This window comes from Hyperolius riggenbachi, chromosome 3, assembly GCF_040937935.1.
Source record: "Hyperolius riggenbachi isolate aHypRig1 chromosome 3, aHypRig1.pri, whole genome shotgun sequence".
NCBI lineage: Eukaryota > Metazoa > Chordata > Amphibia > Anura > Hyperoliidae > Hyperolius > Hyperolius riggenbachi.
In genome coordinates this window covers 60,614,887-60,629,429 of record NC_090648.1, presented here as the reverse complement: position 1 = coordinate 60,629,429, position 14,543 = coordinate 60,614,887, and the positions used below count along the sequence as shown (strand labels likewise).

Below are 14,543 nucleotides of genomic sequence, written 5' to 3'. Positions count from 1 at the left end.
TTTTGTCCTCATGCAAGGCCTGGGTTGTTGTGTCTCAAAAAGCATGGCCTTCTCCTCCTGCGCCTCCTCCTGTTCCATCACGTCTGCTGCTGCTGGGTTAGCGTTGCCGCGTGGTCCCTGTTTATTGAACCACTTATCTTTATTACATTTATGACTGCATGGCGGTACAAAGCATGCTATCCGCACGCTTTTTGTCCTCATGCAAGGCCTGGGTTGTTGTGTCTCAAAAAGCATGGCCTTCTCCTCCTGCGCCTGCTCCTGTTCCATCACGTGTGCTGCTGCTGCTGCTGGGTTAGCGTTGCCGGTCCCTGTTTATGGAACCTCTTATCTTTATTACATTTATGACTGCATGGCGGTACAAAGCATGCTATCCGCATGCTTCTTGTCCTCATGCAAGGCCTGGGTTGTTGTGTCTCACAAAGCGTGGCCTTCTCCTCCTGCGCCTCCTCCTGTTCCATCACGTCTGCTGCTGCTGGGTTAGCGTTGCCGCGTGGTCCCTGTTTATTGAACCACTTATCTTTATTACATTTATGACTGCATGGCGGTACAAAGCATGCTATCTGCACGCTTTTTGTCCTCATGCAAGGCCTGGGTTGTTGTGTCTCAAAAAGCATGGCCTTCTCCTCCTGCGCCTGCTCCTGTTCCATCACGTGTGCTGCTGCTGCTGCTGGGTTAGCGTTGCCGGTCCCTGTTTATGGAACCTCTTATCTTTATTACATTTATGACTGCATGGCGGTACAAAGCATGCTATCCGCATGCTTCTTGTCCTCATGCAAGGCCTGGGTTGTTGTGTCTCACAAAGCATGGCCTTCTCCTCCTGCGCCTCCTCCTGTTCCATCACGTCTGCTGCTGCTGGGTTAGCGTTGCCGCGTGGTCCCTGTTTATTGAACCACTTATCTTTATTACATTTATGACTGCATGGCGGTACAAAGCATGCTATCCGCATGCTTCTTGTCCTCATGCAAGGCCTGGGTTGTTGTGTCTCAAAGCGTGGCCTTCTCCTCCTGCGCCTCCTCCTGTTCCATCACGTGTGCTGCTGCTGCTGCTGGGTTAGCGTTACCGGTCCCTTTTCGTGGAACCTCTTCTCTGTATTACATTTATGACTGCATGGCGAAAAAAAGCATGTTACCTGTGCAAAGAAACATGACATTTTCCACATTTAAAAGACAGTTTTTCCTTTGAAACTTTACAATCAATTTTCTCAAAAACTATAAGCTCTTTTTGCAAAAAAATTTTTCCTCTTGTACCCACTCCCAAGGTGCACATACCCTGTAAATTTGGGGTATGTAGCATGTAAGGAGGCTTTACAAAGCACAAAAGTTCGGGTCCCCATTGACTTCCATTATGTTCGGAGTTCGGCTCGAACACCCGAACATCGCGGCCATGTTCGGCCTGTTCGGCCCGAACATCTAGATGTTCGCCCAACACTAGCCATAACTTCCGTGCCTATAGGCTCCTGAGCTGTAAATCCGGCCCTGCTTGCTAGTGAAGCTGCAGTCAGTCTTGTTGTCTTTATATGCTGGCACATGGAAAAGTCCTCAGCTGAGTAAATAAAAGATTTTACTTTCATTGGCTACATGAAGAAGTTCTCATAGTGTTATTATTTCTTTTGACATATTCTACTATAGTGAATAATAGAATATTGGTAGAATAATAGAATATATAAAATTACCGATATTCTATTGCTGTTATTTTGCACCCATGTCTACACGTAGCACTTTCTTAGGTACACGCATAACACATGCATTATAATGCGTGTAAACTGCAGTGGAGACAGAACATAGACTTTAATACAAAGCCTGCATGCAGAGAGTTAAATCCCTTACAATAGTAACATGAACAGGCTCATTGTAACGATCGGTGTAACACAGAGAGGATCTGATTACCGGTGATCTGCAGTATCACCGAGAATACAGATATATAGCCGATTATTGATGATCTGCAGTATCACCGATAATCAGATATATCTCTAACCTCTGGACACCTGAGTAATATGAGTGTTTGGTGCAACAGTATTACTTTGAGGAGAGCCTCCGTATAGAGAGTGCAAGGCAGTAAGAGATACTGCCCAAAGAACAGGCTCCTTCCAAAGGCCTGAGGCTCCCGAAGGGGAGGAGTCAGGCTGAGAGTGGGAAGGACCAGAGTGTGAGTGACACCAATGGTGGAGTGTCACTGACAGATCTGTGAACTATCTCTAAACAGAGGAGATAGTTCTCGAGGTCGGACAAGCCAGGTCGGCAACAGACAGACAGATCAGATACAGAGGAAAGGGACTGATACGGAATCCTAAGGCAAGCAAGGTTTGGCAACGGAGTATCAGATATAGCGAAGTACCAAATCAGAGATCAGAAGAGAGGTCAGGAAAAGCAGAAGGTCATAACAAATAATCAACAATTGTCTAGTCTAAAGGTGTGAGCTCCTTGATCATCAACACCCTGGAACTAGTCTGAAGAATAACACAGATAATATACAGTATTCCTAATCTGGGTGTGAGGTCCGTGATCATCAACACCCTGGAACTGATCTAGAGAATAACACAAATGATATACAGAATTCCTAATCTGAGGTGTGAGGTCCTTGGTCATCAACACCCAGGAACTGGTCTAAAGAATAACACAGAATCTGACAAAAGGTCTGAGTGCTTCCACGTAGTGATCGCAACGGCAGACAACCAGAGAATGACCAGCACCCAGTATATATAGCAAGGCGCTCTCCAGCGCCTCCCCTAAGTGCTGGACCAATGGGAAGTGGTGGAATTGTCAGCTGACCGTCTTGGTCAGCTGACTCCCTTCTGGCTGTCATAAAAGCTCTGCCTCAGCGCGCGCGCGTCCTTCTGAACCTGTGTGGACTATCAGTCCCAGCCACACCAGACCTGTGCTGTAAACCATCCGCTGTGCTGAGCGCGGAACCAGCCACTCAGTGTTCAGTCATACTGCCAGATGTAGGCCTATGCGTGCAAACCGCCGCGTCGGACGCGGAATCCGCCGTCTTGTTCTCAGGACATGCGGCGGTTTCTCCGCGTTCAGTCATGCTAGCAGATGCAGGCCCACGCGCGCAACCTGCCGTGTTGGACGCGGAATCAGCCGCCTTGCTCTGAGCACCCGCGGCGGCTTTTCTGCAACATTAGATCCAATGCAACTCTATGAGCCATTGAGATGCTGTCAGCAGCAGATCGATTTTGATTTTCTATCCTGTCAGATCAAATCGAAATTGGCCGCAAATTGATCGTGCATCGATTTGCGGCCGATCGATCAATTTGATCGAATCAATCGATCGCTGAAATCAACCAGTGTATGGGCCCCTTAAGAGAGTGTGTGGGGCATGTACCATGCTGCAGTGAAAGTGAATGCACTTGTAAGGGCCCTTTTACACTTAGGGCCCGTTTCCACTACAGCGAATCTGTATGCGTTTTCTGCATGTAGATTTGCATAACCCTTTAAAAATAATAGGACTGTTTCCACTTGTGCAGGATTCTGTGCGTTTTGTCGTGCAAAAACCTTCAGAATTCGCACGCCACACACGATTCATCGGTAATGTAACTAAATAGGAAAACCGCAAGCGTTTTAGTCTTACGGTTTTACTGGCGTTTCCGCTTAAAAACCTATGTCAAGATGGCACCGGGTGCGGACGGCTCCGGACTTTTTTCTATTTATCTCCTTAATTCCTCCCAGCTGCTCTCACCAGCAACCTCAATCTGCCTGGGTGAGATGCGGGGGCCCACAGGCGTGCACGGCAGGCTGCCATCGGCTGTTCGGGCTGCTCTGCCGCGAGGGACCGACCACAGGGCTAGCACACCAACTCACCGGCACGTGGACCATCCGCTGAGACCTGTGTGCGAGGAGGGACGCGCGCTGACACCACCAGCCTGGGCCTCCGCATTCCAAGCGGGCTGTTGAGGGGAGGCACTGCACCGCCGTTGCCGGGAGACCAGGACGCTGCGCGAGATAGCTCACGGGAGATGGCTGAGACGGACGGGAAGTCTGTTGCCGTCGGGGCCGGCCGCCCTCCCTCATTGGCCCATCTGTGCGAGTGGGAGCTGCATCTGGGGATCTGGGGAGCTACATCTGGGGAATCCAGATGCAGCCTTCCTGGCTGCCGCTGCCTTGCACCGTTCGTCACCACAACAGAGGAACAAATAAGACAGGCAACCTCCACGAGTCTGCGGGGTCAGGGCTACTCCTGCTCTCCGCCCTCCACTACAGACTTTCCACCGGCACCTGCTGCTCTCCAATGCTCCATCTCCACGCTGCAGTGCACCGCCACAAGGGACCTGGGACTCTAGCCTCTCCACGTGGCGGCAGTCGCCCTCACCACACCTCGCCGGACTAGGCCGCAAGCCAGCAGCTTGATTTCTGAGAGCAACCACAGGTACTCCACCGCTGCAGAACCACAAGCACCTCAGACCTGGGTTCCACCATCATGCCAGGTCTCCTGCGCCCACAGCCTGTTGCTGCACTCTAGGGCCATGGTCTAGGCCGCAGTCACCACAGACCCTGGGTACCTGTGCTCCCCTCAACCGCTGCCAGAGTCTCTACATCACTGGCACATAAGGGGTGCCAGAAGCCGTAAGCTCCACCATTGAGCTGGGTGCCCGCAGCCCCTCTGTTGGACCTTACACCCCCAGACTGACCTACTGCACTGACTAGGCCACAGTCAAGGCCAATGCCCTGCCAATGGGACTTGTAACTCTCTCTCTCTCCGTAACACTGTGACTCTCTCTCTCTATTTCTCTACTATCTCTCTACACTATTCTGATCTCTCTCTTTTTTCTATACACTCTTTTCTTTTACACACTGGGGGGCATCTGGAATTGCTGCAGAGTAAGCGCCGTTGGTAGATGTGGTGGCTCCCCTCACACAGCACTCCAGTCCGCCCCGCGCGTCCTCCACTAATCTTGTGCTGTGTTATATATGTATATGCTTACTTATGTACCCTACTGTACCTGATTGTATGTGTTAAAGGATCGCATGTATGTGTTTGTACCATCACCGACCCTGTATGAGCCAAAAATAATTCCGGGTATAACCCCCGTTGTACTTGGCGAAATAAATGATTCAGATTAAAATCGCGTTGTCAAAACCGCAAGCAATTCCGCGTGAAAATCTGCATAGAAATGGCAACAAAACCGCAACCGAATGCAGATTTGTTGCCGTGATTTTCCCGTCGAAATTGCACCGCACAAGTGGAAACGTACTCTCAGTTATAACTAAAAGAAAACCGATTTACAAAGTAATGCCCATGTTTTCCTATGGCACCTTTCACACTTAACGCGTTTTAACTGAAATATTTTTCACAATGCACTGCTATGGAAAAAACGCGTACTAACGTGTACCAATGCACACCAACTGATTAAGTGTAAATGGGCCCTAAGGGTTTCTTTTTAAATTCTGGTGATCAAAATCATCCACAAGGGAAGCCAGGAGCACTCAGTAAGGGCTGGTGCACACCGGGCGGCTTTTTGGGCGTTTTCAGATCCGCTTGCGGCTGCGGATCTGCTTGGTCAATGTATCTCAATGGGGTGGTGCACACCAGAGCGGCAGGCGTTTTGCAGAAACGAAAAATGCCTGGGTGAGGCATTTTTTGGATTTCGGATGCGTTTCTGCCTCCAATGTTAAGTATAGGAAAAACGCAAAACGCCTGTAAAACCGCTTGATCAAGCGGATTTTGATGCGGATGCGTTTTTTTCAAGAATGCGCACTTCCAGGTCAAAGTGTGCTTCCTGTGTGGCAGATTTGCATGAGGGATTTTAGACTGCGCAGGAGGAAGATGGCAGCAAAGTGGTTTACCACAGAAAACCTCATAATTAAGATTGAAAACAGCCCAGAACTTTATGACAAGTCATTACCTGGATATAAAGACCACCAAAGGGCTCATGAAATCTGGAGCAACATTGCAAAAGATTTTCTTGGAGAAAAATGGAATACTTCATCAATATATCGCACTTTAACCCTTTGTTTAAGGTCTTTCTACCTCTTTTCCTGAAAAACGCAAAACGCAAAACGCTTCAAAAAACGCTTGCAAAAACGCACGCAAAAAACGCAAAACGCCCCCAAAACGCCCCAAAACCGCGCTATCAAAATGGCACTAAGCGGCTCAAAAAACGCTAGCGTTTTGCGGATCTGCTTGCGGTTTTTGGTGTGCACCAGCCCTAATAAAGACCACAACAAGCATATTTTTAGCAGTCCAATATTCAATCTTAGGGCTGGTGCACGCCAAGAGCGCTTCTGAGCACTTTTTAAAAATGCTAGCGTTTGAAAAGCATTTGGCTAATGTGTTTGTATGGGAAGGATCACACCAGAGCGATGTTATTTTTTTTTCACACAAACGCGGGTCCAGCAGCATTTTTGAGGTGATTGAGCCTCAATGTTAAGTATAGGAAAAGTGGAAAATCACAAAAAAAAAAAAAAAAAAACCCACCCACTAAAACGGAGCGATTTTCCAGTTTTTTTTTTTTTTTTTTAAAGCTGTTCACTTCCAGCTCAAAAAGTACTAGGCAGAACTAGAAAATCGCTAAGTAGGCACATGCCTGGAATTGCAAAAAAATAGCTTAAAAAAAAAAATAAATAAATAAAAAAATAAAAATCCCAATTTGAACTTACCTGGGGCTTCCTCCAGCTCAACGTAGGCCATGTCTTCCCCCTGGCTCCTCTCCCAGTCGTACTGGCAGCTCCGTTAATTGCCGACTTCAGCCTGAAGTCACCAGTACGCGTCCCCGCTGTGCATGTTATGAGTCATCATGTCAGCCAGCACGCGTGAGTCCTGCACATGCACGGTTCTCTGATTCTGAACCACGCATGCGCTGGACTCATGCCGGGTGGCGTGACGCGTAGCGGCCAGCGTGATGCTTAACGTGCATGGCAGGTCCTGGACCTGCTCAGTATCCCTTTAACCATTTCAGCCTTTTACAAACCTGCTCGGTATCCCTTTAACCATTTCAGCCCGCAGGGATTTTTCACCTTATGCATCAGCGCAATTTTCACCTCCCATTCATTCGATAATAACTTTATCACTACTTATCACAATTTATTTATCTACATCTTGTTTTTTCCGCCACTAATTAGGCTTTCTTTGAGTGGTACATTTTGCGAATAAATAAAGAATGGTACATTTTGCGAATAAATAAAGAATTCTTCGCAAAATGTACCACTGCATTTTAACAGGATTAATAAGAAAAAAAAATGGAAAAAAATTCGTTATTTCTCAGTTTTCAGCCATTATAGCTTTAAAATAATCCACTTTATAAATAAAGAATTCTTCGCAAAATGTACCGTGCATTTTAACAGGATTAATAAGAAAAAAAATGGAAAAAATGCGTTATTTCTCAGTTTTCAGCCATTATAGCTTTAAAATAATCCACGCCACCATAATTAAAACATATGTATTTTATTTGCCCGTATGTCTCGGTTATTATACCATTTAAATTTTGTCCCTATCACAATGTATGGTGCCAATATTTTATTTGGAAATAAAGGTGCATTGTTTCCTTGTTGCGTCCATCACTATTTACAAGCTTATAATTTAAAAAAAAATGTTTGTAGTATACCCCCTTCAAATGCATATTTAAAAAGTTCAGACCCTTAGGTAACTATTTATGTTGTTTTTTTTTAATTGTATTTTTTTCTGTTTTCTAAGTGGCTGACTAAGACAGGAAGTGACTACAGTGTGACCCTCACTAATAAGTCAGGACTGAGTCAGCCACTTACATACCTGATATTTAACTCTTTCAGGCAGAGAAAGAAAAAAAGGAACACAGCATAGTTATTTGTGTGCTAGGCACTGTACATACACATGTCTATCTCATGTCACTTCGGGTATCCTTTAATCACATTTACAAGAAAAGAAAAAAATCACGATTGCAACAATTTTGAAAAGGTGTGTGTGTGTGGGGGGGGGGGGGGGGGGGGGGAGGGGTGTTCCACCCATAACAAGCGCCTGTGAGTGCAGGAGAGCAGCTGGCAGATGGTGAATTCGACCCCTTCAGCTGCTCACATGAAAAAGGGCTTCAGGTGTCCCTGAGACACAATTGACCTTTATTTACCTGGGGCTTCTTCCAACACCCCCACCCCCATAGTCTTTCAGGTCTCTTGCTGGTTCCCTTTTGTTGTTTTGCTGTCACCCCAATTAAAGAGCCCAAATAGCTGAGTTGTGCACACCGGCGCGTACCTCCTTAATTGTTCCCCTGTGGCCAGGAGAGTTCTGGGGTGTCTGCAAAGTCCTCTGATACCTGTACAGATGTAGGTCTTGGTGTGGTAAATTGGTGAGTCCTGCGGCCAGCAGCTTCCTATCCCAGAGACACAGCACAGATCTGCTGCTCAAAAGAAAAAACACAAGATAAACAGCACAGGAAGAGGGGAAGAGATTTCTTGTGGTGTCATGTGACCTGAAATATTTTGTTTGCACAGCCCTGAAGCCACGCCCCCTCACATGCCTGCACTGATTATACTCAGTCTCCTGCCCACTGATCTACTTCTGCAGATGGATTGTACAAAACAGCACTTCCATATAGGCACACTTATGTAGGATTATAAACCAAATGTACTACAGTATCCAAAACCTACCATCAGAGGCGGCCTTAGAGTATGCCGGGCCCGGGGCGAGAGTCATATGCGGGGCCTAGAGACATGTGGTGTGGATACCAGGGCTGTGGAGTCGGTACAAAAATCTTCCGACTCCAACTCCGGGTACCCAAAATTGCTCCGACTCCGACTCCTTAGTCTAATACAGGGGTCCCCAAACATTTTGGGTTGATGGCCGGGTCAACATACTTCAGACTGCTGGGAGGCCAGAGTATACATAAAATGATGTAGAAGTCTTTGCGGGCCAGACAGTGAAGCATACCCAGGTGACATCCTGCAGTCCAATTGGACTGCAGTGTCACCTGATGTGGAATTTGATTGGAAACCAGCGAATGACTGCTTTCTTGCATGTGGATGGATGGTGCCAGCACTGCTATTCTATATGCAGACCACCAATATTTAAAGATGTAGCTGACCGCATCTATAAGTAATACATTTTGTGTGTGGGGGGCCGGTAAAAAAGCCTCAGGGGGCCACATTCAGCCCTCTGGCCTTAGTTTGAGGACCACTGGTCTAATACTTAACAGGGCTGTGGATTTTGTACAAAAATCATCCGACTCCTCAGTTTATGAAACCATGACTCCAACTCCAGGTGCCCAAAATTGTCCTGACTCCAACTCCACAGCCCTGGTGGACACACACACACACACACACACACACACACACACACCACACACACCACACACACGCACACCACACACACACCACACACACACCACACACACACCACACACACACCACACACACACACACACCACACACCACACACACACACACACACACACACACACACACACACACACACACACACACACACACAGTATAGGTTAGATAGGTAGATGCCCCCGCAGTATAGATTAGATAGGTATCTGCAGTACAGATTAGATAGATAGGTGCTCTGCAGTATAGATTAGATAGGTGCCCGCAGTATAACAACAAACAACAAATAACATTTGTAAAGCGCTTTTCTCCCGTGGGACTCAAAGCGCATAGATTAGATAGGTAGATGCCCCGCAGTATAGATTAGATAGGTATCTGCAGTACAGATTAGATAGATAGGTGCTCTGCAGTATAGATTAGATAGGTGCCCGCAGTATAGATTAGATAGGTAGATGCCCCGCAGTATAGATTAGATAGGTAGGTGCCCTGCAGTATAGATTAGATAGGTAGGTGCCCTGCAGTATAAATTAGATAAGTAGGTGCCCTGCAGTATAGATTAGATAGGTGCCTGCAGTATAGATTAGATAGGTGCCTGCAGTATAGATTAGATAGGTGCCTGCAGTACAGATTAGATAGGTGCCCCGCAGTGTAGATTAGATAGGTAGGTGGCCCGCAGTATAGATTAGATGGGTACCCCGCAGTACAGATTAGATGGGTGCCCCGCAGTACAGATTAGATAGGTGCCTGCAGTATAGTTTAGATAGGTGCCCGCAGTATAGATTAGATAGGTGCTTGCAGTATAGATTAGATAGGTACCTGCAGTATAGATTAGATAGGTATCTGCAGTATAGATTAGATAGGTAGGTGCTCTGCAGTATAGATTAGATAGGTGCCTGCAGTATAGTTTAGATAGGTGCCCGCAGTATAGATTAGATAGGTGCTTGCAGTATAGATTAGATAGGTGCTCTGCAGTATAGATTAGATAGGTAGGTGCTCTGCAGTATAGATTAGATAGGTATCTGCAGTATAGATTAGATGATAGGTAGATGCCCCGCAGTACAGATTAGATAGGTGCCCGCAGTATAGATTAGATAGGTAGATGCCCTGCAGTATAGATTAGATAGGTAGGTGCCCCGCAGTATAGATTAGATAGGTGCCTGCAGTATAGATTAGATAGGTGCCTGCAGTATAGATTAGATAGGTGCCTGCAGTACAGATTAGATAGGTGCCCCGCAGTGTAGATTAGATAGGTAGGTGGCCCGCAGTATAGATTAGATGGGTGCCCCGCAGTACAGATTAGATAGGTGCCTGCAGTATAGTTTAGATAGGTGCCCGCAGTATAGATTAGATAGGTAGATGCCCCGCAGTATAGATTAGATAGGTAGGTGCCCTGCAGTATAGATTAGATAGGTAGGTGCCCTGCAGTATAAATTAGATAAGTAGGTGCCCTGCAGTATAGATTAGATAGGTGCCTGCAGTATAGATTAGATAGGTGCCTGCAGTATAGATTAGATAGGTGCCTGCAGTACAGATTAGATAGGTGCCCCGCAGTGTAGATTAGATAGGTAGGTGGCCCGCAGTATAGATTAGATGGGTACCCCGCAGTACAGATTAGATGGGTGCCCCGCAGTACAGATTAGATAGGTGCCTGCAGTATAGTTTAGATAGGTGCCCGCAGTATAGATTAGATAGGTGCTTGCAGTATAGATTAGATAGGTACCTGCAGTATAGATTAGATAGGTATCTGCAGTATAGATTAGATAGGTAGGTGCTCTGCAGTATAGATTAGATAGGTGCCTGCAGTATAGTTTAGATAGGTGCCCGCAGTATAGATTAGATAGGTGCTTGCAGTATAGATTAGATAGGTGCTCTGCAGTATAGATTAGATAGGTAGGTGCTCTGCAGTATAGATTAGATAGGTATCTGCAGTATAGATTAGATGATAGGTAGATGCCCCGCAGTACAGATTAGATAGGTGCCCGCAGTATAGATTAGATAGGTAGATGCCCTGCAGTATAGATTAGATAGGTAGGTGCCCCGCAGTATAGATTAGATAGGTGCCTGCAGTATAGATTAGATAGGTGCCTGCAGTATAGATTAGATAGGTGCCTGCAGTACAGATTAGATAGGTGCCCCGCAGTGTAGATTAGATAGGTAGGTGGCCCGCAGTATAGATTAGATGGGTGCCCCGCAGTACAGATTAGATAGGTGCCTGCAGTATAGTTTAGATAGGTGCCCGCAGTATAGATTAGATAGGTGCTTGCAGTATAGATTAGATAGGTATCTGCAGTATAGATTAGATAGGTAGGTGCTCTGCAGTATAGATTAGATAGGTAGGTGCTCTGCAGTAAAGATTAGATAGGTAGGTGCTCTGCAGTATAGATTAGATAGGTATCTGCAGTATAGATTAGATAGGTAGGTGCTCTGCAGTATAGATTAGATAGGTAGGTGCTCTGCAGTATAGATTAGATAGGTAGGTGCCCTGCAGTATAGATTAGATAGGTAGGTGCCCTGCAGTATAGATTAGATAGGTAGGTGCCCTGCAGTATAGATTAGATAGGTAGGTGCCCTGCAGTATAGATTAGATAGGTAGGTGCTCTGCAGTATAGATTAGATAGGTAGGTGCTCTGCAGTATAGATTAGATAGGTATCTGCAGTATAGATTAGATAGGTAGGTGCTCTGCAGTATAGATTAGATAGGTAGGTGCTCTGCAGTATAGATTAGATAGGTATCTGCAGTATAGATTAGATAGGTAGATGCCCCGCAGTACAGATTAGATAGGTGCCCGCAGTAGGGTTGCCGCGATACACCGGTATTACGATATATCGCGGTTTGATTGTGCACGGTAACCATACCATGCACAATTTCGTTTTACCGGTTTTAGGGGGCGGGGCGATGTAGCGGCGGGGATGCGACGCAGCGATGAGTGCACGAACAGCGGCCGGGATACAAATACTCACTTGTGAGAAGCCAGCTCCGTCCTTCACGATGTACCCGGGCTTCATTGTACTTCCTGTTCTTGCATTACATTTCCTTGAAACAGCGCCCCCTGGGTGCTATTACAAGATGATGCAAGAACATGAAGTACAATGAGAGCCCGTACATCGGTGAAGGACCTGGCTGCTGGCATGTGAGTATTTATCCCTGCTGCTGCTTCCCCTCTCCCTCCCCCCAGCTCTCTGTGCTGCAGCCACCTGTTTCTGGCTACACCTACCCCTGGCTACCTATCCTGCGAACATCTACTACTGTCTACACCTATCCCTGGCTACCTATCCTGCGAGCACCTTCTACTGACTACACCCTGAAGGAATACATGCATATATAAGAAACTATGACATCTGCTTTATTAGCTGAAACTGTTAGTTAAGGTAATTGGAACCAGGGGCGTAGCAATCGCTATAGCAACCATAGCGTTGCTATGGGGCCCCTACGTCGCAGGGGGCCCGCAGCAGGATGGCCCGCTAGGTGCTGGAGGGGTGAGCTTGGTGGCACGTCGGTGGGGAGGGGGGGAGGGAAGGGCTCCAGCGCGGATGGTTCTCCCTCTAGTGTCTGACGCGACTTCCTGTTTATACCGGAAGTCGCGTCAGAAGCTAGAGAGAGACGCATCAGTGGAGCGCACGGAAGGTATGTATCTGCCGTCGCTGCCCCGCCGCCTGCATACAATCTTTGTTCAATGCTGGAGGGGAGCGCAGAGGGGAGAGCCCGAGGTGAGGGAGGGGGCCCTTCCCCCCTCCCCACCGACATGCCACCAAGCTCTCCCCTCATGCTGCGACCCCTCCAGCCCCCAAAAACGGCCCTGAGCGGGCACGGGGGGAGGGGGAGGGGCGGCCTAACCTGGGGGGTGCCGCCTGTCACTCACAACCTAACCTGGGGGTCCCTGTCACTCACAACCTAACCTGGGGGTCCCTGTCACTCACAACCTAACCTGGGGGGCGCCTGTCACTCACAACCTAACCTGGGGGTCCCTGTCGCTCACAGCCTAACCTGGGGGTCCCTGTCAGTCACTACCTAACTGGGGGTCCCTGTCACTCACAACCTAACCTGGGGGGGTCCCTGTCACTCACTACCTAACTGGGTTCCCTGTCACTCACTACCTAACTGGGGGTCCCTGTCACTCACTACCTAACCTGGGGGTCCCTGTCACTTACTACCTAACCTGGGGGTCCATCACTATCTAACTGGGGGTCCCTGTCACTCACTACCTAAACTGGGGGCTCCTGCCACTACATACACTTGGGGTCCCTGTCACTACCTGAACTGGGTGGCTCCTGTCACTGCCTGAACTGGGGGGGCTCCTGTCACTACCTAAACTTTGTGACTCCTGGCGCTACCTTAACTAGGGGGCACCTGTCACTACCTAAACTATCCAGGCCAGCCAGCCCAGCATCACCACCAGCCAACCAGCCCAGAATCACTGTCAAAAAGGCCACAACATCACCACCAGTCAGGCCAGCATTTACTTCAACCAGCCAAGCACAGCCCAGAATCACTGCCAGCCAACCCAGCCACAGCATCACCGCCAGCCAACCCGGCCACAGCATCACCGCCAGCCAGGCCACAGCATCACTGCCAGGCCTTTCAGCCCACACATCATCCCCAATCCAGCCAAAAACCGTATTGCCAGGCACAGCAGCCAGTACAGGAGAATTCAGAAGCCAGGTGAGAGGTGTCTACCATATTAAGGGGGCATTCTGCCTATTTATGTGAAATGCTGTCTATTTATGTGCCTCATGATTGCTGAATTTGTCTTGTTGGGGGCCTCATGATTGCTGAATTTGTCTTGTTGGGGGCCTCATGATTGCTGAATTTGTCTTGTTGGGGGCCTCATGATTGCTGAATTTGTCTTGTTGGGGGCCTCATGATTGCTGAATTTGTCTTGTTGGGGGTCACATGATTGCTAACTGCGAGACTACGGGAAAAGCTGAATCATCATCATATGAGACAATAGCATTAAACCTACTTTTTTTAGCTTTTTAAAACAAAAAATAAAACTAGGAGGTTGTAAAAAAATGAATTTATTTTTCAGGAGTAGGATGGATGAAATAGTTTATCTTCACAGTTTATTTTCAACTTGGATTTTCCATAATGTTCATGTATGAGTTAAAACGTTTGTACAGTATTTAGTTTAAATTGCTGTTGCCACAAGGGGGCCCAGTGATTTCTAGTCACGCCCCTGACTACTACCTAAACTGGGGACACCTATAGACCTGGCTACTTATACTGTACTTAGAGGGGTGTGGGAATGTTGGAGTGGAGGGTCTTGGAGGAATGTTTGGGTGGGAGGTCCGAGGTCCGTGGGGTTGGAA

General features: G+C 47.6%; 1 protein-coding gene across 5 annotated transcripts in view; it reads right to left on the bottom strand.

Annotated features, from left to right (window-relative positions):
• LOC137562636 (zinc finger protein 501-like) overlaps nt 1-14,543 on the bottom strand; it is a 268,798-nt gene that overhangs the window by 97,711 nt on the left and 156,544 nt on the right. For 3 of the 5 annotated variants that reach the window (XM_068274167.1, XM_068274161.1, XM_068274163.1), the window contains exon 2: nt 8,164-8,308. The exons of 1 other annotated variant lie outside the window; for it this stretch is intronic. The gene's annotated coding sequence lies outside the window, so the exon portion shown is untranslated. The remainder of the gene's footprint in view (nt 1-8,163; nt 8,309-14,543) is intronic. One more of the 5 variants, XM_068274162.1, reaches the window with a different exon arrangement.